Genomic DNA, 23,685 nt, shown 5'->3' with positions numbered 1-23,685 from the left:
CTTTGAAGGATATCGGGTTAGATCAAGTGGTGGTCAGACAAGGGGGCGGCAGGGATGCTATCTTAACTTTCAAATCCCAGGAGGAGCTTCAATCAAATATTCAGAAGATCAAGGACTGGTTTAAAGATTGGAGTAAGTTTATTTTGGAATGGAGGCCAGGAATCCAAATAGTCCAAGAGAGATGTGTTTGGTTGAAATGTCTTGGTATTCCTCTAAACCTCTGGAATAGGAGCAACCTTAATAACATTGGAGCTTTGTGGGGGTCAGTTCTTCATTTGGAGGGTGATCTTAGCCAACCAAAGTCTTTTTCATACTCCAGAATTAAAGTGGTTACAACATGCATGGAGCTCATTAATAAAACCATTCATCTGGAATGCAAGGGTAAATTACACCCAGTTTTTGTTTGTGAAGAACATTGTGTCAATCCAGTGGAGAGTACTGGGATGAGAAAAAGTGGGCTGGGTGATTGCAATAGTAGCTCCAAAGTGGAATTAAGCAGAGCTGAGGAAAAAGACTCCACAGATGGGGTTTGCAAGAGAAAGGACGATATTGGTTTAGTGGCAAATAAGTTTGCCTTGGTTGATGCTGTGTTACCTTCCTCCATTGAAGAGGCACAAAGGAAGGAGCTGTCTCAATGTAACTGTTCAGAGGCGGTGGACACAGTTGTTGAGGAGACTCGATGTGATGTGGAGGTCAGTAGACCTATTGTGTTAGGTGGGAAAGAAGCAATGATGGAGGAGTCTGCACCCTACCCAAAGAGAGATGACCATTCATTGAGGTGTGTTGAGCACGATTCTGAAACTGGTTTGTGCAAAAGTCTCAGCGGGTTGGTAGATGGTTTTGGGCCTGGAATTAATTTGGAGGTTGTTTTGGGCTCTCCGAATAATGAGCAAAGAGTTCAAGGTCCTTTATTACCTGGGCCTCTCTTAACTGGTGGTTCTAATGGGTCAGGCACTTTGAGGTTACATGATCAAGGCCCTGTTCATTGTCCTGCTTCCTTCCTCAACCCAAATCGGTCGACCAAGAAAGCTGGGAAAAAGAAGGTTCAGATGGAAGGCTTTTCTCGGTTTGCTCGACTTTATGGTCACCAATCTGCAGCTTTCGGTAGGCTTCCCTCCAAATCGATTATTTTCAGGCCAGCAGCATTGGCCCTTGCAAACTCTGAACTGTCCGAGGGGGAATCAAGCACGCATAGCTATCTTCTCAAGGAAGCGCAGGCCACTGTCAAATTAGGAAAAGAGCTGGGAATTAATTTCTGTGGGCAAGAAGAGGGTGTGGTTGAGAAGATTCTTGAGCTGGAGCTTAAGGACAAAGAGAGGTATTTAAAGGATGGAACCACTTAGCTGTAAGAGCAGTGTGCTGGGCTGCACCAGGAGGAACATTTCTCGGTGTTCGGGTTGTTAACATGGAGCTTCTGCAGTGGGTGAGTGGAGTTTGGACCGGAGTAGGAGATTTGTACAATGGGTGTTTTGGTTGGTTGTTTGTCCTGGGGTGTATTAGGTTGCTATGGGTGTTCGAAGCTTGTTAGGGGGTGTTCTGTTTGGAGAGTAGTATTAAATGGGTTAATTGGATGTTCTGGTAGTGGGTGGTCTTCCATTGGGTGTTCTGTTAGTGGGTGTTTTACATATGTGGTGTGTATTAATTAGATTTTGTGGGGGTAGTTTGTGGGGTGTCATGGTTTTTGTTGAGTTAAGTTCTTCTTAACCTTTGTTTTTTATTTTATCTTTTAAAAATTTGTGAGGCTGAGGGGTTGGTTGTTTGGGTGTGAGTAGCAGTAGTAGGGGTACTTTGTACTTTCCGAATCTCTCTCGGTGCACTTCATCTACCTGTACTCTAAATTTCATGCTATTAATGAAATTTTTCTTTGCTGATCAAAAAAAAAAAAAAAACTGTGGCAAACTAATTTTTTTTTTCAATTTTTTGCAAAACCCTAGTTTATTTCCTTAATTTATGTTTTGTTTTAGCTTAATACAATTAAAATTTAATGTAAATTTTACGACAAAATGTGTATAGACGAGAAATTTGGGTGATTCTTCTCTTTTGCTATCATTGTATAGTCATACACTTGTTACATTACTAACTTCTATTAAAGACTTGTATGACAGAGTAACAAAAGAGAGACATTGACACTTGACTAGAAATGTAGGGAATTGATTGTTATGAATTCGTAAGTGTATGGAGTTAACTATCACGATTTTGTATGTATGGATCAAAGTGATATTTGACCAGAAGTATAGGGGGTTTATTGTTACCATTTTATGTGTTGGAACTAAAATAAAATTTGGTAAAAAGTGTAGGGGTGCGAAGTGTAATTTATCCATTTTCTTGAGATAAAATGATAAGATTATTATTATTTTATTTATTTATTTATTTTTATTTTTATTTATTTATTTATTTTACACTGAGAGGTGTACAGTTATGACAACTTCTATTTGCATGACGCCAAAGATTTATTTTTTCTTCACATTTAACAATTAATTTTATAAAAATATTTATTTTATTTTGTCAAAGAGAGGGTGGAGTATAACCATGACCGACAAGAGATATAATGCAATGATACGATAGCTTGTTTTGATACATGTGAAATACAATTTATTCAGAGATTCTTATTTGTAAGGTTAGTTTTTATAGGGAAGATTGACTAATAAGTCTCCTATTTTAGATTTGTAATTCATATAATTTTTTTTTTTTTGGGATTCACTTAGTCTTTTTAGATATGTAATGACTCATTTGTCCGTCATATTAGAGTCACTACAGGAAAAATGAGTTTTGGCGACGTTTATTTAACGGCGTTTTATAAAACGTCACATTTTATAACATTTAACGACGTTTCTTAAACGTCGCTGTTTTAAAAAATAAAAATGGCACCGTTTCACGCGTTTAAAAGCGCCTTCGATTGTCCTCTCTCTCTCTCCCTTAAATGGGCAACCCTCTGAATCCCTAATCTCTCTCACTCGCTAAGTTCGTAGCCCTAATCTCTTACTCACTCAGTCTCTCGTTCGCTCTCTCTATTTCTCTAAACCCTCTCAATGGATCGATTCATCTCTCACTGATTCAGCTCAGAATGATACAATCTCGCTAATTAATCTTGGCGGTTTCGATTTTGATTTTGATTTCGAAGTTCTCTCTCGATTTCGATTTCAAGGTTTCTGTCTCGGTGATTCTCTCTCTCAATTTCAAAGTCTATTTTGAATCTGAGAATAATTGTTAAAGCCCTTTGTAAACCCTCATTTGGAATCCTCATGCCTTCAAATCTCGTCTCTCTCAACCTTCTCTAAACCGTTATCATTCTCACAGATTCATCTTTGAGATTCAGAGCGAATTCGATTTCGAAGCTCCATTGCCACCACCGTCTGCACCGGCTCGATTTCTCAGATTTTGATATCGAAGCTCCACTCCCACCACCATCTGCACCAGCGAGGTATCAATTTCTCTGTCTCTCTCAAGCTCTTCCTTCTCGTCTCTCTCGATCTGGTTATTGAAATTGAAATTCTAAACAAGAAACTACAAGTTGATTTGTGGCTGAACACATCATTTTCTTCTTTTCTTTACTCTCTGCTTCGTTGAACTAGATTTAAAGTCTTTGCTTCAAGTCCGTATGTGTGTGTGTGTGTGTGAGTGAGAGAGAGAGAGAGAGAGGATGAGGATGAGGATGAGGAGGAGGGAAAGGAGTTGATTTGTGTCTGAAGGCATCCTTTCCTGATCTGTTATGTTGAAAAAGTTGAAAGATCTCTGAATATATACAGTTACTTTCCTTTTTCTAGATTCTCTTTAGCTTGAGGTACAAATCTCCAATCTCTTCACTTTCTCTACCTTCAAATCTTGTGTGTATGTATATTTGGATTTGTTTGTGTATATTACATGTTTGTTAATATGCTAAGCTCAAGTTGAAGTCCTCTCTTTCTTATTCTCTGTTAATCATTCAGCCTCTTGTCTTCATTCCTTATCCTTTCTTTCAGATTGTTCTCTTGTGGAACGGGTAAAGATGGGGATTCTTTCCTTGTTGAATGGAATGAAAGTGAAGGAGCAATAAAGAGGACATACTCTGGGTTCAGAAAGAAATCTGTTGGTGTTGTGCAGTTTGACACAACTCAAAACCACTTTTTGGCCGTGGGTGAAGATCAGCAAATAAAGTTTTGGAACATGGACAATAATGACATTCTCACTTGTATGGATGCAGAGGGTGGACTTCCGGTCAGTGTAATCTTTATAGTTGTTTTGGGAAACACCCAGCTTGTTTGAATTCAGCTCTTACTTTATGACATTTTTTTGCTTTAAAAGAGTCTTCCTCGTTGAGATTCAACAAGGAAGGAAATCTTCTCGCTGTTACTACAGCAGACAATGGAATAAAGATACTCGCTACCACTGCTGGTCTTAGATCTTTAAGAGTAGTTGAAGCCCCGTCCTTTGAAGCATTGAGATCACCTATTGAATCTGCTGCAATTAAGGTCCTTCAATGCTTAAGTTTTCATTTTTTTATTATATAATATTTACATATATATATTTGGGTTGAAGTATTTATATCATGGGATCGATAAAGACCTTTGGGTTCATTGATCAGGTTTCTGGTTCTTCTTTTTTTTTTGAAATTTATTCAGAAAACAAATTCTGAAAACCAAACCAATTTTGTTTTGTTTCCACATCCCCCTTTGTATGCCAAGTGTTTGTTGCTGCAGTAATTATGTATACTGATTGTCTAGACTGGAGTTTTATATGTTAGAACTGAATTTTACATTATATACTTGGTTCCAACCACAGTACACCAGTGCATGTTTAAGAGGTGCCTGCCCATGAATACTGTTGACTTTTGTCACACGATGGGCATGTTCCATTTTGAATGGAACACAGAGAATGACCAAAATAGAGTGATTCTAAGACTGCCAAGCAACTTTTTATTCTTTTATTTTTTATGTACAATGTCACATTTGTTTCTTTTGGACTGATTATACATTTTGGTTTCCCCTCTAGAATGGAGTTGATCCTATGGATAGAAACATGAAAAAGCCAAAAACTTTGGATGATGTAACTGATAAAACCAAACCCTGGCAGTTGGCCGAAATTATAGATCCTGCTCAATGCCGGCAGGTTACCATGCCAGACAACATGGATGCAGTCAACAAGGTGTGTTCCTACTCATTTGTTGCTGCAAAATCTATCTATTGGATTATGCTCGACTGACACATCTACATCCAGGTTGCTTGACTACTCTATACAAATTCCGGTTTTGGTGTTTTGGCACTTGGGTCTAATGGGATTCAGAAGTTATGGAAGTGGACACGCAGTGAACAAAATCCAGGTGGAAAGGTAATAGCAAGTTGGGAGTAATTTCATTTGCATGTTTTCCTGTTTCTTTTCTTTTATTAGTCGATATTTGTGGAGGAGAATTCTGAACTTGGTGAGGGTCTAAAGGCCACTGCCAATGTTGTTCCACAGCAATGGCAACCAAACAGTGGTCTTGTTATGACTAATGATGTCACAGGTGTCAACCTTGAGGAAGCAGTGCCTTGCATAGCACTCTCAAAGAATGACTCTTATGTAATGTCAGCCTGTGGTGGCAACGAACAATCTGGTTTGGGTTTCTTTTTAGGCTTGATTGGTTCAAGGAGAAAGTTGAAACAGTATAAATGCTGAATTTGTTTCAACACCATGTCAAATCTGTGCACATGTTTAGCAAATATCCTTCTGTGTTATCCTTTTAATCACATTGCAGTTTGGTACTGTTATGCCATATTAGAAAGAAATTTGTTTCAACACTGTGTTCACTTTAGTTTGTTTTTTTTATGCGTATGTCATTGTCGATGGATTGGTTGGTTTGTAGCTTGGTCATCAAGATGAGAACAGTGAGATATATAAAAGCATAATGCTAAACTGTGTCAAGTATTTAAATAAATCTTTTTCTGTTGATCCTCATTATTTTTATTACTATTATTGTTGTTGTTATTATTAATTTTACTACCATGGTGCGCTACATTTGTATCTTTGAAATTATCTATTGATAGAAGAATTAGAGATTTTGTTCTTGGCTTCTCAAAATTATCTATTGATTGTAACTATGAATCTTTTAATTTTCTATTGTCAAATTTTATAAATTTGACCTTTAATAGAATTGTTCCCTTAGAAGATGAATTTAAGATCCTACATATTGTTATAAATTAATTTCTCTCTCTCTCTCACGTGTGTGCGCATGCCGTGGTGTGGCAATGAAGGGAGACATCCTGGAAGATCCAGCAAATGAGCCAAACAAAGATATGTACATGATGACTATTGAGCCAGAAGATGCACCCAACCAACCTGAGTAAGTTTGCTTGTTTGATGTGCATTTCAATTCCTTTAATTTAGTCAAATCTTGATTTATGCATTTGCTTCTTTGTTTTTTTCCCCCCATTATATTGTGCTTTTCAATATTTTGATGTCATGCTGATAAGTGTATATAGCAATAGGGGCGATGCATTGAGCGAGTCCTGTTGATGAGCCTTAAGCTTTCTCCACCCCTTTGTGTGTTTTGTTGTGTGGTTATGTACTCATGCTCCTTTTACATGTTTGGGGATGTGCTTTTCTTTTAGTACTCGTGGTTGTTAATGTTATTGCCCAACAAAGAAAGTATTTGTATCAAATTGCAGCTTAAAGAAGCTATATACATCTCTTAAAATTATACCAGGAATTATGCCTGATAAGTATTGAAAATATGTGTCAAATATGGGAAACAATGGCAGTATAATTAGAGAGAGAATCAACAAGAAGAAAAATGAATGGTTTTGCCAATATAAAATGTAAGTTGCAGTCCTCAGGCATCAGTTGAGCTTGGAAGGATTTCTGTGTCTGTGCTCATCTTAGGTGCACCTTACCCTACCATACCTATGAAGAATAATCATCAAAGTAGATTCAAACCTCAAGCCTCAGGGTGTTACCTCATGTCTTGATTTCCGTCTTTTAATTTTTTATTATGGAATGCTTCCTTGTTTTCTTTCTTTATTAATATTTTTTAATTTTAATTTTATTTTAATAAAAATAAAATAAAACAGCTGCTAATTCTTTATTATGGAATGCTCATGTGGCTTTAGATGCAGAGCAGGGTACTTATGTGCCTCCAGCATTGGAGGAAGATGGCAATATGCTGAATATGTCCAAAAGCTTGAATTCCATTGAAGAACCTCGTGTTTGCAAGACTGCAGGCATATGTAGCTATGTATTTCAAATCATTTACCAGGTAAGCATTCTCTAACAATATTGGTTTTTCCTTAATTACGTACAAATTTTAAAACATAATATCATATCCAGTATTTTCATTTTGTTGTCATCTATTGATTCCTCATATTAAGTAAAGGGTGGGGAATGAAATGCAGCAATGACATTTTTTGAGATTGTTCCATCGTATGGGAGGGTCAGGTTGAAGGCATTGATTAGGACTTCTGTTTAAATATTATTCATTTGAATTTTAGAGTCTAGAAGTGAATTGAATGAGGTGGGTAGTTTAAATATTATTCATTTTTTTTTAAAATTTTAAATTGTATTTCTTTATTTTTATTTACTTTTTATTTTTATGTCCAATACACCTACTTAGACATACAATAAACAAGTACATGTAAATAATCAAATTTAATATATGAGTATGCACTTCACTTTTATGCATAAAATGCTATATTTTAGGAAAATACTCTACATAAACAGATTTTTTTACTAGAGTGCTGCTATACGTAAATGGATTTTTTTTATCAAGTTTTTATTTTTTATTTTACACAGTTAATAGTCCAAATTAATAAATACAAGTGAGACCCATTGTTTTGTGTGTAACAGTAAAAAAATCTAGTGAAAAATCTGTTATGTAAAGAATTTCCTAAAAGATAAAAGAAGTATTTACCAAATGTAAACCTCATTGTATAATGATATCTTGACTTAAAAATTAGATAAATCCCTCATCTAGAAACATATTAAAACGACATTGACACATGCCATATCTGAGTCTATGTAACTTAGAACCAAGTTGCAAACGAGCAATTATGTGCACTTTTTGCAAACAATACATGATCGTATAGATGATTATGTTTTATTTGTTTCTAAAAGACTATAACTTTTGGCAGCAACAGCAGCAACAACATTTCAAATTTTAAATTGTGGGGTCTGAGGTAAATGGAATTTTGTACAAATATTAAGTATCTTTTGTTTGCTATATATTTTTTCCTATAAGTTTTTCTCATTTCTTCCATTGTATTCATTGAGGAGAACGATAAAAAGGATGAGACTGCCGCAGATTCTTCCTCAAAGAAGGAAGCATCTGGATATGGATATGTGGTTTATGGTGTTGGTCAGCATCAGTCTCGTGTAGAACCTAACCTTGAACCCCAGGTGCTAATTCTTTTATGCTAAACATTGAACATAATATTTTATAGATCATTGGACATGTTTTGGATATGATATATGACCTCTCAATTTTTTATTTTCAGGTCTTATTTGTTTATCCTCCTGAAAAACAGCTGCCACTTAAGTATAAGGATCTTCTTTCATTCTGCTTTCCTGGAGGTGTGGAGGTTAGTTGGATATGAGATTTATTTGTTAATGAGTTCATGTACTCTGAATAAATTGAAATTTATTTCCAGATATGTACTATAGTTACACGGGCATTTTGGCTGCATAGAATTTAATTATGCTTAATATTATTGAAATTCAAGAAAGTAAACCTTGGAAGTTCTGAGAGATACTCGTGAACACATGGATGGGCACATAGAAGTCACAGATGAGGTTTGATGTCACTCACATATCTCCATTTCATCATAATTAGAGTATTGTGACCATCTTGATGCATCATTTCTTGCAGAGCACTTGAAGACTTAAAATGATTGAACGAAGTTAGTTATCAATTATCTGCTATATTATCATATTTTCTGATGTTTTGGCATTTGATAATGTTCACATAATTATGCTAATTAGGGTTATGCATTTTCTAGTTCTTAATTGTATTATCTGTTTGTGGGTCCGAATTCTTTTCCTTTTCTCTTATTGTAACTAGTACATGGCTATGGACGTGCACATTTCAACTTTTGTAGAATTAAAAATGTCGTTTTGTTTACTCTCAAAGGAGATTTGCCCAACATTATGTAGCCTTTTTGTTTATAAATTTTCCATCATTCAATATGGAAATGATTTTTGGAGTTTTAAATGTTGGTTCATGTGATTTCAGGTTCATGCTACTGAAAAAACTTCTTCAACATCGAGTTGAATGAAATACTTTTTTGGGCAGGTATCCTAAAGCTTCCCCAATCATATTATTAGACATTCTTGTTATCATCCTCATCATCACCTTCATCATCTAGTGAAGTGAACAGATAAAAGCTAATGTTTACTTTATCTTACCTTCTTAACGAAACTGGATGATGAAGGTGATGATGGGAAGCAACGTGGAAAGCGATTCAGAATGACAATGAAGGATGGATAGGGGCTTTCCTTTGGATTCTTATTTCTCTTCTTTTTTCTTTTTTCTTTTTTTTCCTTTGATCTGATTGGGGAGTTGGGTGTTTTGGTTCACTTTCTTCTTATTTTTTGTGTTAAATGGGGGAGGGAGTGGTGAGAGAGAGAGAGAGAGAAGAGAGTAATATTATTTTGTGGCTTTGTATACAAAGTAGTAATTAATTTTTTGGTGGAGAATTGTGAATACAATTTTTGGGGGTAATATTAAAATATCATTTGTGGATATGTTATTTTGTGGGTAATGGTGATTGGTGAATGAGAAAGTGAATTAATGATGCATTTGTTATTTGAATGTAAGTTGTTATTTCATATTAGTGTTATTCAATTTTATTATATGTATTTTTTTAGTTTTTAGTTTAATCACATAAATTAGCACAATTTTAAAAAAATAAAAAAATAAAAAAATAAAAAGGAGATATCAAAACGCCACTTTAAACCTTAAATATTAGATTTTTTAAAAAAGATATGACGGCGTTTAAAAAATGTCACAAAATATCATAATGATGCCATGATATTGTCAAGTAAGACATTTAGCGGCGTTTTTAAAAACGCCGCCTATACTAATATAACGACGTTTTTAAAACGTCATAAAGTTATAGCGACGGCCGCGTCCTCGACGCTTGGTGTTAAGCGTCGCAAAAAGAATTAGCGGCGTTTTTGACACTTATAGCGGCGTTTTTTAAACGCCGTTAAAAGCTGAATTTCCTGCAGTGAGTGTCACATTTGAAAAAAGTATATACTAAAGAGTATTTTAGTGTCACATCATACCCGCCACGTTAGAGTGTCACATTTGAGAAAAGTATACTTACGAGTTTTTAATTTTTTTAGAGTGTCATATCATAACTGCCATATTGGAGTGTCACATGTCACATTTGAGAAAAGTATACTAAGAAATTTATAATTTTTTTAGAGTGTCACATCATACTCGCCACGTTGTCACGTTTGAAAAAAGTACACTAAGAAGTTTTTTATTTTTTTTGAAGTGTCGCGTCATACTCGCCACGTTGTCTCATTTGGAAAAAGTATACACTAAGAAGTTTTTAATTTTTTTTAGAGTGTCACGTCATACCTACCACATTGTCACGTTTGAGAAAAGTACACTAAAGAGTTTTTATTTTTTTTGAAGTGTTACATTATACTCGTCACGTTATCACATTTGAAAAAAAAATACACTAAAGAGTTTTTATTTTTTTTGGAGTAAAAGTTTTGGAGTGTCACATAATACCCGTCACGTTGTTACATTTAAGAAAAGTACACTAAGGGTGTAACGCCCTCAAAATAATAACACTAAACCCATCAAATAGGACATTCATTGACATATGAAATAACCATATTCTTCTATTCATCAGAGTTTCATTACAAAAGTATTACATGTTAACAACAAAAGCAAAATGTCCTATGGGCTTACAGCTTTCCAAGTTAACACTTGGTTACAACAAAAGAGTACTAACTCGTTTACACATTAAGCCATTGGCTTGAATTTACATGTAATACATCAAAAATAAAACGACAAAAGTATGTCTGCCTCTAGCCTCCCAAGCTATGTCCTTGGAGGTGGCATACTACCTGTACCTGAAAATGATATTCCCATATAGGGTGAGCCACAGCCCAGTAGAAATACACTAAACCAACCATGAACAATGACTAAAAGATTAGCAATTGATAGATGGCCAACAGTGATACATTCACATAAATCACATATTTATGTCATACGACTTATGAGTCCAAGTTACTTTTCATTTTCCCTTTTTCAACAGATAAGCATGTTAGCTCTATCATCATTTCAACAGATATGTATAAAAACTATATCCCACATTCATAGATAAGCATATAAGCTATATCCACATTCTCAACAGATATGTATAACAACAATATCCCACATTCACAGATAAGCATATTAGCTGTATCCTCACTTCACAAAGATAAGCATATGAGCTCAATCTTCACTTCTCTAGACAAGCATATGAGCTGTATCTACGGAGTTCATCCCCTATCTTCTCCCAACACTATCCGGTTTAGAGGTACATCCCCCATCTTCCCCTAAACCGCGGAGTACATCCCCCATCTCCTCCTCTACACATAACGTATACAAACACATTGGTTCTATATACAATCACTCAATACATACAGTTAATGTATTCTATCAACCGTCAAATTCCATAACACATTCCATTGATTAGTTTCCGTTTGCCTAATCATCATGCATTGTCTACAACAATCACGACTATCCTCCACCGATAGTCCAAGCAGTTATCTCTGTACAGAAAATAAATGCACAATGGATATTCAATCAACATTTCAATTCAGTGAGTGATAAATAATTCAACTACACCCTTTAACCCCATACATTCCTGTAGACACCCCATTTTTGACCGTCCTCAAGACTTGGACGTCACCGTTTGAACACTCGGTGATTATCCATGTTTGTGTTCGTTTGGAGTTCCCGGAGGCCTCGGCTCGCGCGCCCTGCCTCAGGATCTCCGAACTCAACTGTTTAGTGTCTGGTTTTACACCAAACACTTGTGTCTTGCCTTTGAGAGGCAGGGTAGGGCTTGTAGACCATCCCCACCCACCACCGGCAGTGGCTAGAGGCCACCGGCTGGTTTTTGGCTTCCACCGGCAATGTATATTGCCGGCCGGCACTATTTGTTGCCGGTCAGCACTATTTAGTGCCGGCCGGCACTCCTTTTGGCCAAGATGGCATTTTTGGCCTGCCGATTACTGTGCATCTGCTTTTGCAGATATTTTAAGACAGCTGTCTTGCTTTTTGCATCCCTCCATACACGTGTATGGAGAGATCTCCCTCTTATGAAGCTTGTCTTGTAAGCTTTACAAGACAAAAGCTTCTATATAGAGAGGGGTTCTCTCTTGTTGCAAGAGGTTAGACACTTGAGACACTTGAGAGAGCTTAGACAGCCATTGTTAGGGTTTGAGTTCTAGGGTTAGGGTTTGTTACACCTTATCTCTCTCTTTTTCCCTCTTGTGTGTGTTTTAGTGTGTTTAGTCCATACTATTGCACACAAACACATAGTGTTTCACCTTCCTTTGGCTCTTGAGGTTCTAAGGGACTGGTTTGGAAGTTTTGGAGTTGGATTCAAGCAAAAGAGGGCCATTGGAGCACCATTGTTGAAGAAGGCTTCAAGGGTAAGAATCTCACCCTTTTATTCCCCATTTTTGCACCTCATTTCTACCTGTTTTAAATTCATTTTTGTGCTTATTGTATAATACAAAAAAGTTCTGTTTTTAGACCCTCTTTATTGTTTATTAAGTGTGTTTTGTGGTTTGAGGGTGCTTGACCCCTCTTAGGCCTTGAAAGGCCTCATTTTGAGCCATTTTGTGCTAGTTTCGGGACTTTGGTGTTTGGGCCTCTTCACCACTGAAATCTTGAGGGATTTCAGTGGTGGAGATGGTGCCTTGAAGTCTCTAAAAGGAGAGGGCCATCCCCTCTCCTTGTTGTCCTTGAAAAGGGCATGTTTTGGCCTCTTGAGGGAGCACCATGTTAGAGGGTGTATTGACCATGACTTGGCTGCTTTTTATGCTTAATATGTCATGTTATGCCTATGTTTTTACTTGGTTTTGGTACTCCATGCACGCTTAGCATAGTTGCCATGTAATGCCTTGTTTATGCCTTAATATGCCTTAGGTTGTTAGCTTTTGTTGGAGCATGTTTTAGGCTTAGTCTTGTGAAGATTATGTGCTTATTTTGACATGTTTTAGATCTGTCCATAAGTGTTTGGGTTGATTTTAGCATGCATCATATAGCCCCTTTGCATTCCGGCTTGTTGGCCTTAAGTATGTGCATGTATAGCATGACATCTTTGCATTGATTTGGTGATTTGGGGTCACCCTACATGTTATTTCAGTCCCATTCTCATGCCTATGTGTTTGCCTTAAATGCATCTTTAATGCCTCATAAGCTTGTGTAGCAATGCTCCTTGTTTTGGTGATTATGCATGCCTTTGTTTTTGAGTCATTTGGATGCCATCTAAGTGATCCTTAGGCCTTGTATTAATGTCCTAAAACTCTGTTTTTGGTCAATGAGTTCATGCCATGTTTGGCCTTGCTAAGTGTAGTTCAATACTCCATTGGTTTGTTTTGAGCACTTAGGCCATTTGTTGCATGCTTGGCTTGATTTATTGCTTGGTTTGGGCACCATGTTTTAACATGATTTTAATGCTTATGTTGCATGCTATTAGTCCATGTCATCCCCCTTTCAAATGTGTTTGAGGGTTGTTCAATTTGTGCTTAAGTGTTGGCCCTCAATTATGTGCATGTGGGTATATATTTGGTCCCTCATATTATAGCATTTTGGCCACTGTTTTAGGCCTATTTGGGGCTGCCTAATTCATGTTTAAGTCCATCTTCTATTTGGTTTGCATGGTCCCATGTTTTCTTGTATGCTTGCATGAGCTTGTTGCCATGTCATGATGCATCCTTAGCTTGCATGCTTAGGTTGCATTGCATCTTGCATGCATGCCTTGTTCCTTGACTTGATGATAGGAATTGGGCCTTGGTTTGTTTGATTGGTTTGCATTTCATTTGACATGAAAGTTGCACACTTGGTCACTTGGGCCATCATGCATGGAAATGCGTGATTGGTGGTCCAAGAAGTAAGAAATATGTCCCTTTGAGTCATTACCATGATAAGGGGCATGAATGGTGCATATATGCCTTGAATTGTGCTGCCATGCTTTGCCTTGCCCTCTGTTGCTGTCATTTGCAGATTCTGCAGGAACACTCTGCCGACTGGCAGTGTCAAGTGCCGACCGGAAACAATTTCTCTGCCGATAGCCTCACCTTGTGCCGGTGGCCACATTTCATTGCCGGTGGCAATTCCATCTAGCCGGTGGTGATCCTCTCTGTCCAAGGGAGCAGTCCTGAGGTTTTGACAACCTCCAGAGGAGTGAAGAAAGGAAAACAGAGGCAGCCCATGCATGGCGGCGCGTTTCCCGAGGCGGTTTATCTATTTTCTTAGCTTAAATTGATTTACTTAGCTGGTTAGGCAATTTTTAATATTAATTAGCTTGCGTAGTCGATTAATTTGTAATATTTATTTGGTCCCTTCGAGCGAGGGTAGATCTGTAATAAGTGTGTGTGGGTGGTGTGTATGTCTTCCAATCCCCACTTCTTTCTTCCCTTTTATTTACCTGCTTATGATGGTAGATTAGGGCACGTTTAATTTAGCATACCTTATGCTATGCATGCGTGCATTCATGCATTTGTATTGCATACATTAGGCTCGGTACATCACGCTAACTGCATCTGTACTTCAATTCACAAACTGAATATGTGGTAGTTGATCGCATTTCACATGCCATGTTTAGGGTTAGCCGAGCCTGCCTAGATTACATTTTTGCATGTGATGCATTAGCCATTTTCAACATGAACTAGGACATGCATGTTTGCTAACTAGTTTACTGTTTTGGCACGGAGTACAATGTAAGTATTTATGCTTTAGCATCCCGCATGCGTGTGAATGCTACCATGACAGCACGTTTACCATGTGGCTAGATGCTTATGTGATAAATTGCTTTAATGCCTGTGGGTGGACGTTGGATTGTTTGAGTTGGAAAAACTCGTTGAAATCCGTATTTTAGCCTACTTGCGAGTAGCAAATTCCAAAGCACTTTTTCAAAACCGAACGGATATGCAATGCTTATTTCCAAATTAGGCAATCTAGTCTATACTTGTTTGCTGTGTGCATAACATAGTAATTCTAGGCTAATAAGTGGGATAAGAACACAAACGTTTTCAAAATCGGATATCATGGTTAGTAGAGGCCGGTCTTCAGACCGGGCGAAAGGGGGTGCTCATAGCTGACCTTCCCCAATCGTACCCAAGCTCCCAAGCCGAGACAACTCCGGTGATGACGGACATGTGGCCTTCGGCACCGAGTCAGGGTTTCCTAAATTTCCCCATTTTAAAAAATATTTAGGTGGCGACTCTGTATCTGGCAAAGCAGTCCATGTTTGGCACTACTTTTTCAAAAATCTGTTTCTCAAAACGATTTGCCAGATTTGGACTCTTTGGTTCAAGATTAAGAACCGCGACACAAAATCGAGTCCGAACTGTAGCGGCGTCCCTCGCGGACCTGTTACAATTCCCAATCTCAACAATTCCATTTCATTTCCTCATTTCTCACAATTAATTATCCCAATTAATCAACCAATGTAGTTAGGTCATTTTCCATAATTACCATTTCAACCCTTAGGTCTCATTTTCATCAATGATTCAACATTAATTCCATTTCTCTATACCAAACATGCATCTAGGTTTATTATAAATAAAACCCCCAACCTTTGTAAAATAACACAGAAGCCCCAAATCTTCACAAGATTTCCAAACCAACCCCAACGTCTCAAAATACCAAAATTTAAAGACAAAATCCATAGAGAGGAGTAGGATATCCCTACCTCAAATTCGGAGTTCCAAGGGAGAAGATGACAAAACCCAACGTGCTCCAAATCCCGAAATTTTCAGATTAAAATGTAGCCCTCAACGATCAACAACTTTTTTGTAAAGGCCAAAGATGAGCAAATCACTCCTACTAGATCAAAACCTAGAGAGAAGGTAGAGTTCCAGAGTGAGAGGCTCAACAATGGTGTTTTTGGAAAAGTAGGAGAGAGAAGAGAAAGTGAAAAAGTGATTTGAAAAGTCAAAACACGGAACTTAAACCTAGTTGCCCCGCTCGAGCGTCAAACACCCCGCTCGAGCGTCACTCACAGACTCTCGCTCGAGCGTCAAAAATCCCGCTCGAGCGGCGGATACACACTCCCAGAACTTTTACAGAACCAGGTCTCCGCTCGAGCTTCCAACTCCCCGCTCGAGCGGCACTCACACAACCCCGCTCGAGCGGCCAATCTCACGCTCGAGCGTCCAACACTGTACAGGAAATACTGGATGGGTGCAATTCCCGCTCGAGCGGACAGGTCAAAATCTGGGCAACTTGTTTTGGTTTCTAAACTCAACCAACCTATAACAAACCTGCCCAACACATCCTATAACTCAAATACGAAGTAAAAAGGATGTAAACAAGATAATAATCAACTACCGACATCCACGGACACATGTCCGGATCACTATACAACAAGGGTAAATCCGGGATCGCTATAAAGGGGTTTTAATTTTTTTGGAGTATCACATTAATACCTGCCCACTTGGAGTATCACATCATACTTGTCACATTAGTAAAAGGGTATAGCTGTCTACCAAAATAATACCAAAATCAAAAATAGAACCACACGGAAAGAAATTCTTCACTAATAGGACTTAATAAATCAATAGAAAAAATTTGAGATTAATTATAGTACTTATTTGTAAGATGAGATCTATTGGTAAATACCCATTTTATTTAGTCATTTTTCATTGGTTTTAACCAATAAGGCTCTATTTTTAAAAGATTTTTATTTAAATGCCTATTTTACTTTTATAAAATGTTGAAGGAATCGAAAAGTATCAATTCATTAAGTGTTAATAGAAATTTATTAAGTGTTCCAAGTGCATCACCTGATAATGTTATCTACCAATTACCAAATATTATGCCCCATATCTCAGCATTAGGTCTCACCATCTCCACCAATCACAGTTCTTTTGGGTACAACCTGACCATGTCCCCAATCTAAACCATCTGTTTATTTTTGTTAAGTAAATTTGATGAAAAAATAATATTTTGATCATTACACTTAATGGAAAGAAATATATTAGGCATTTTATGTATACTTACATTAAGTTTAATGACTAAAATACTCTTTTTTCATCAATTTTACTTAATGAAAATATGAAAACGGTGTAAATTGATAACATTAAAAACTCTGTTTATTTTTTAAAGTAAATTTGATGAAAAAATAATATTTTAATCATTAAACTTAACGGAAAGAAATATTTTAGGCATTTTATGTACACTTTACATTAAGTTTAATGACTAAAATACTCTTTTTTCATCAATTTTACTTAATAAAAATAAGAAAGTGATGTAAATTGATAACATAAAAAAACTCAGGATTTATTTTGTTATAACGGTCAAACTTTGGAATTTTTTTTTTTTTATAATTTCTTTTAGATTATTTACATAAAAATTCAAGTTGATTGGATATTATTATCACATTTAAAACACTACGAATTAATCCAATGGTGGAATGGTGTTTTTAAAGGCACGCTTAGACGTGCACTTAGGCTCAAGTCCTATCCAGGTCTAAGATTTGTGCCTTGTAGTGTTTCAGGCCAAATGACTTTAATAAGGTGCACAACTGGTTAAGGTGCAGTAAGGCCCAAAGCTTGTTTCTTGAGGGTTGTTTTTTCATTATAGATTTTGTTTAAAATCTGACCATTGATTTAATGTGGTGCAGCCATAGAAGATTTCTACTTTTATTACACATGCCAATACATTCGACATTCAACCCCAAATCAATGATAGAAGAAAAATTAGTCTTAATTCCTAATGTCCGAAGACCACTTTATTGCTACATGCCTTCATTATCCAGTCCAATAGATTCAAAAATTCTTCTTCATGTTATTGTCTTCTTCTTCAACTTCTTCTTCTCATTTTCTTACGTTTTTGTCTCATTCTCTTTTCTTCTCTTCTTCTTGTCTACGTTGTTGTCTTCTCTATGTTGCTATCTTCTTCTTCACATGATTGTTGTTACCTTTTTCTTCTTCCTTCTTCTTATACTTGTTCTCCGGTCTCCTTTTCTTTCTCATCATTCTTCTTCTCCACTCTCTTTTTATTCACGTTTTATGTTAAATTTTGAAATATTGTTCATTTTTCTGTGTTAAAATAGTAATATTTGTTGGTATATATATTTTTAAATGTTTAACATTGCATTTTGTTTTTGTTGAATAATAAATTATGTACTTATATTAAATTATATATATTTTTTATGTACAAGGTGCACATCACTTCGGTGAAACCTACGCCTCACCTTGAGCCTAAGCTCTAGGAGACCTTGGTACCTTGGTGCGCCTATTGCCTATAATAACACGGATTTGGGGTAGCTGTTGTGCGTGGGTGCACAACAACCATTTTTGTGCAGTCAAATGGGCCCATTTTGGGGCCTATTTCGATAATCCGAACCATTCATATTTTAGAATACGTCAATGAGAACATACCTACAAAAAATCAAGTTAATCGGATATCGTTTACCCATTCATCCACTCACATTTGTATCTATAAAAATAAATAATAATTGTGATTTAAACTATTAAAATGAATACAAATGTGAGTGGATGAAAAGGTAAATGATATCCGATTAACTTAATTTTTTGTAATTGTATTTGACTTGATATATTCTAAAATGTGAACGGTTTGAATTATCGAAATGGATCCCGAAATGGACCCATTTGACTGCACAACAATGGTTGCTGTGCACCACCGCACAGCAGCCACCCCAAACCCTTATAAAACTGGGGTGGAGAATCTTTATGAAGGTTTTTCATCATATTTCTCTTATGATACTTGATATTATTGATCCGATTTATAGCAATTTTGGAAGCAATCGCATTATAGAAATTTTAATTTTTCCTTCAAATTATTCTTTAAAAATTAACTTATATCTTTTTAATCATATTAATTTTATACTCAACATTATTTGAATTTGATTTCTGTTGTGACTTGCCATATATAATAAGACAAAATTTGCTACCATAAACACCCAAACTATTATTTAAAGAAAAATAAAATATTTCTCAGCAATATACAATAACACCAAAAGACTTGTGTGAATCGTCTTAAAATGTGAGGCATTTGAAAAAAAGAACATGGCTATCCTCTAGTCTCCTTATTAGACTGGAGTGTCACGACCCAAACCCACCCCTATAGGTTTAGCGTCGTAATCGGCCAGTAATCCGTAGATTACCTACGGCCTCAAAGACAAAATTTCAAAATATTTAATTTTATCGACGCTTGAAGCGGAAGCAAAACAAAAATGATGATGTCCATCGAGCTGTGCGTACATGATCAAGTACAGTAATTGAAACATTCTTAACACACTTTCATATATACATGTACAAAGACATAATTTATATCATATCTCACACACTACGTGAAGGACTTCTAACCAAGTACACAGATTATCCCAAGCTTGACAAAACAAAAGAGAACAAAGCCTCTACATAGAGGCACTCTTGGGTGGCTTGACAAAGAGGCGGACTCCTGGGCAAACTCTAATGTTGATCCTCCAGTTGCTCACCTACACCTACATTTATATAAATAAAGAGTGAGCCAACGCCCAGTGAATAATACCAAAGTAAATGGGTTATATGAATGAGATTCTTAATTAGGTAATTCATATTTATGCATAATACATGTAAATCCAAATCATAACGACTTCAAGTTCAATCCATCATGTTCAAGGTGTATCAGAAGGGCAAAACGACCTCGGATCCAAGTTCTCATTCATACAGAACGACCTCGGGTCCAAAATACTCATTCATACAGAACGACCTCGAGTCCAAAATACTTGTCCAATGATATTACAGAATGGCCTCGGGCTCAATCATAGTACAGAACGATCTCAGGTCCATCATTTCCATATTCATATCTATGCGCATATTTATACAGAACGACCTCAGGTCCATCATTTCCATATTCATATCTATGCGCATATTTATACTGAACGACCTTAGGTTCATCATTTTCATATCCATATATATGCGCATTGTCACACCTCCAAAATAATACAATAAAGATAACTCATATGTGGAATAAATATGAGAAACAACATACTTTCATAAATCAGAGTTCACTGTTTAACAACCAGTTAAATGCCATTTAGGCTTACATGTTTCCAAGTCATTGCTTGGTTACACAAATTGAGTCTCTCTCATTACATCTTAAGACCTTGGCTTTACAAATAACAAACATACACACATAACGTGTAATTAAGAAGCTCTTGCTTCCCAAAAGACCATCCGCGCTATTGCTTTGGAGGAAGCATCTCACTTGTACCTGAAAATGGTATTCCCATATAGGGTGAGCCAATAGCCCAGTAGAAATAATCTAACACAATTTATGAGGTTTAGAAAAGGTATAAATACCACATACATAAACAATACCGATCCTGAAACATCCACAAGACCTGCATAACCATATGCCACTAAGACCAACCTTATTCCATTTTCCTTTAATTTCATTTCCAGTTTATATATGCTACTTAATTCATGAGTTAAATTCGTTATCTTTCAACAATCAAAATGAGACTACAACTCAATGATTTTCCAATTATGCAAAACTCACATAAACACTTCAAACCTGCCATTTTATGGATATTTCGTCCGAAGGAATTGGCACCCATTTATATATAAAATTTCGGGTCTTTCACCCAGGACATTCCGGCCAACTTGCTTTAAATGGAGTCCATCCCTTTCTCCTCCCAAACAAATATACATGTGCAATGTATTTATAAACATAATCACATATGGAGTACATCCCATTTCTCCTCCCAATAAACATACATACACAATGTATCTATAACATGGTCATATTCAATGACACCAACAATGGATTAGCATTAAATCGCCTAATCCTCATGTAATTTTTACAACAATCATAGCTATCCTCCACCGATAGCCCAATGCAATTATTTCTGAAGAGATGTTCAATATCAAAATAAATAGTTTATTCAAAACTTCTATAGGTGAGATAATACGTATCCAATATCACCATTTATAATTACAACTTTCCAATTTCACATTTTCAATGTTAATCCCAATTATTTATGCAAAATAATAAATTAATCAAAATTAGGGCAAAATCCCCCTTTCGCTAAATATCAACCCAAACATCAAAATCAACTATTTTGGCACAACATGATCTTATATTCAAGCCTCATACTCGTTTACCTCATATTCATCAAAACCCCTCTTTTCATTTCACACCAAAATCCTAGATTTGTCCAAACCACAACCAAATCTCATCATCTACACATAATAGCAAATACATAAGCTAAAAATCATATTAGAGTGTAGAAAATCCCTACCTCAAGTTTGAAGAAGAAACGAGTTGAAACTCCAAAATCAACGATGCCTAAACTTGATCTCCACCGCACACAACGTAGCCCTCGCCTAGATAACCAACTTTGATGAAAGACTTGGATCTAAATCCCAATGGATTTGGAGAAATTAAAGATCTTGTGAGGTTTTTGGTAGGAATTGTAGAGAGAATGGAGAGGAAATGTTTTTAGAGAGAGAGATATATACAAAAAGTGACATTCAATCAGCCCAAAGAGAGAAGAAAAGGAAAAATTCCAGATCTACCTAACTTCCCGCACCTCCAGCTGCACCTGCCGTTTTAGCAGTGTGCTTCAGCCCCCTGCCTTGTTTTCCGTACGTGCGGCCCTTTCCCGCACTCTAGACTGATCGAGCGGACAAGCAACTTCGAATGCGTTTTGCATTTTTGTTTTGAGGGGCGCTGCCCCTCAACCCCGCCAAGGGGCGCTGCCCCCTGGACCCCTGCGAGTTGACCGCCCCGACCGGCCCAATCGAAGTGGCAAAACATGAAAGAAGGATCGAAACCGGGATCACTACACGCATATTTATACTGAATGACCTCAGGTCCATCATTTCCATATTCATTTCTATGCACATATTTATACTGAATGACCTTAGGTCCATCATTTCCATATTCATATCTATGCGTATATTTATACTCGTGATCATGATTGCATTCGTATTAAGACGGCCTTAGGACCATTTCGTGTCCTTGATACACATATTAGACTGCGTTGGGCCCATTTCTTATCAAACATATCCTTTGTCAAATATATAGAATGGCCTTTAGGCCCATTTCATATTCATTCAGAACGACCTTTGGTCCATGTAATCAAATCTATAGAATAGCCTTCAAGCCCATTTCATATTAACTCAGAATGACCTTTGGTCCATGTAATCAAATGATTTCGTACTATTCGATTTCATTACAGAGTCTTGCACAATCACACGAATAGAATGCTCATTCATAATTCGAATTCACAAATCCAAAAAACTTACACATTAGTAGTATTTACAAATAGCATATATGGACATATCTTAACTAAAGTATTACTCATAGTGTTCAGATGCCTGGTTCGCCCTTGTAGTTGACCCTACACAATTCATAATACACATAGAAATCGGGTCACAATACAATTTATTCCGTTCTTAACTTGTTTAATTCTCTCAAGCTTCTTTTCTACTCCTTAAATTTATTTATAATGTTCAAAGTATGCCTAAGAATGCTTAGAAATAAAAGAGAACGGAAATCGGGACATGAAACAGCTTTTCAAACTTTTCTGAAATAGGGTTCCTCGCTCGAGCGCAACATTGCACTACTAGAAAAAACACTTTCCGTGACGAACATGTTTGGTCGCGAAAAGTACCATATTTGGTCACTAAAACCTTTTCGCGACCAAAATATGTTGGTCGCGAGTTGGTCGCTAAAGCCTCGTCACAGATAGTTTTCTGCGACCAAAAAAGCCTTTGGTCGCTAAAAGTGACCATTCGCGACCAACTTTTTTGGTCGCGAAAAGTCCAATTCATATTAGCCAAAAGTAAACTTTTAGCGACCAAAGATAAGTTGGTCGCCAAAAGTCAGCGCCTTGACCCAAAAAAAATAATTCTTTTGTGCTCCCTAGGACTTGAACTCCTGACCAAGGAGTCACCATGCACCCAATCCACTACCACTCTGCCAATAACATACTTCTTGTTCATATTTGACAAAAAAAATATATAACCCAAAAAAATTGGGTTATATATTATTTTATAAAACTTTTAATGTCTAAATAGAAAAATAGCATGTAATTACTGTAGTATCATTTTTTTTTAAATTTATCCCGCCATAACTTTCCGCGACCAACTTTTTTTTTTGGTCGCCAAAGGGTAATCTTCCGCGACAAAAAAAGCCTCTGGTCGCCAATAGTAGACTTTTCGCGACCAACTTTTTTTTTTGGTTGCCAAAAGGTGATCTTCCGCGACCAAAAAAACCTTTGGTGGCCAATAGCATACTTTCCGCGACTAACTTTTTTTTTTGGTCACCAAAGGGTAATCTTCCGCGACCAAAAAAGCCTTTGGTCGCCAATAGTATACTTTCCGCGACCAACTTTTTTTTTGGTCGCCAAAGGGTATACTTTCCGTGACCAACTTTTTTTTTGGTCGCCAAAAGGTGATCTTCCGCGACCAAAAAAACCTTTGGTCGCTAATAGTATACGTTCCGCGACCAACTTTTTTTTTTGGTCGCCAAAAGGTGATTTTCCG

The 23,685-nt window shown here is 36.7% G+C and overlaps 1 non-coding gene across 1 annotated transcript; it reads left to right on the top strand.

Annotated features, from left to right (window-relative positions):
- The first annotated feature begins 4,999 nt into the window (after window positions 1-4,999).
- Window positions 5,000-7,260, top strand: LOC114317151 (uncharacterized). The gene is made up of 4 exons (XR_014331794.1): window positions 5,000-5,121; window positions 5,194-5,304; window positions 6,207-6,295; window positions 7,062-7,260. It is a non-coding gene; the product is annotated as an uncharacterized LOC114317151 (transcript).
- The last annotated feature ends 16,425 nt before the right edge of the window (window positions 7,261-23,685 follow it).

The sequence above is a fragment of the Camellia sinensis genome, chromosome 6, assembly GCF_055761805.1.
Source record: "Camellia sinensis isolate YWXY chromosome 6, ASM5576180v1, whole genome shotgun sequence".
NCBI classification, from domain to species: domain Eukaryota; kingdom Viridiplantae; phylum Streptophyta; class Magnoliopsida; order Ericales; family Theaceae; genus Camellia; species Camellia sinensis.
This window is presented reverse-complemented; position numbering and strand designations above follow the sequence as displayed.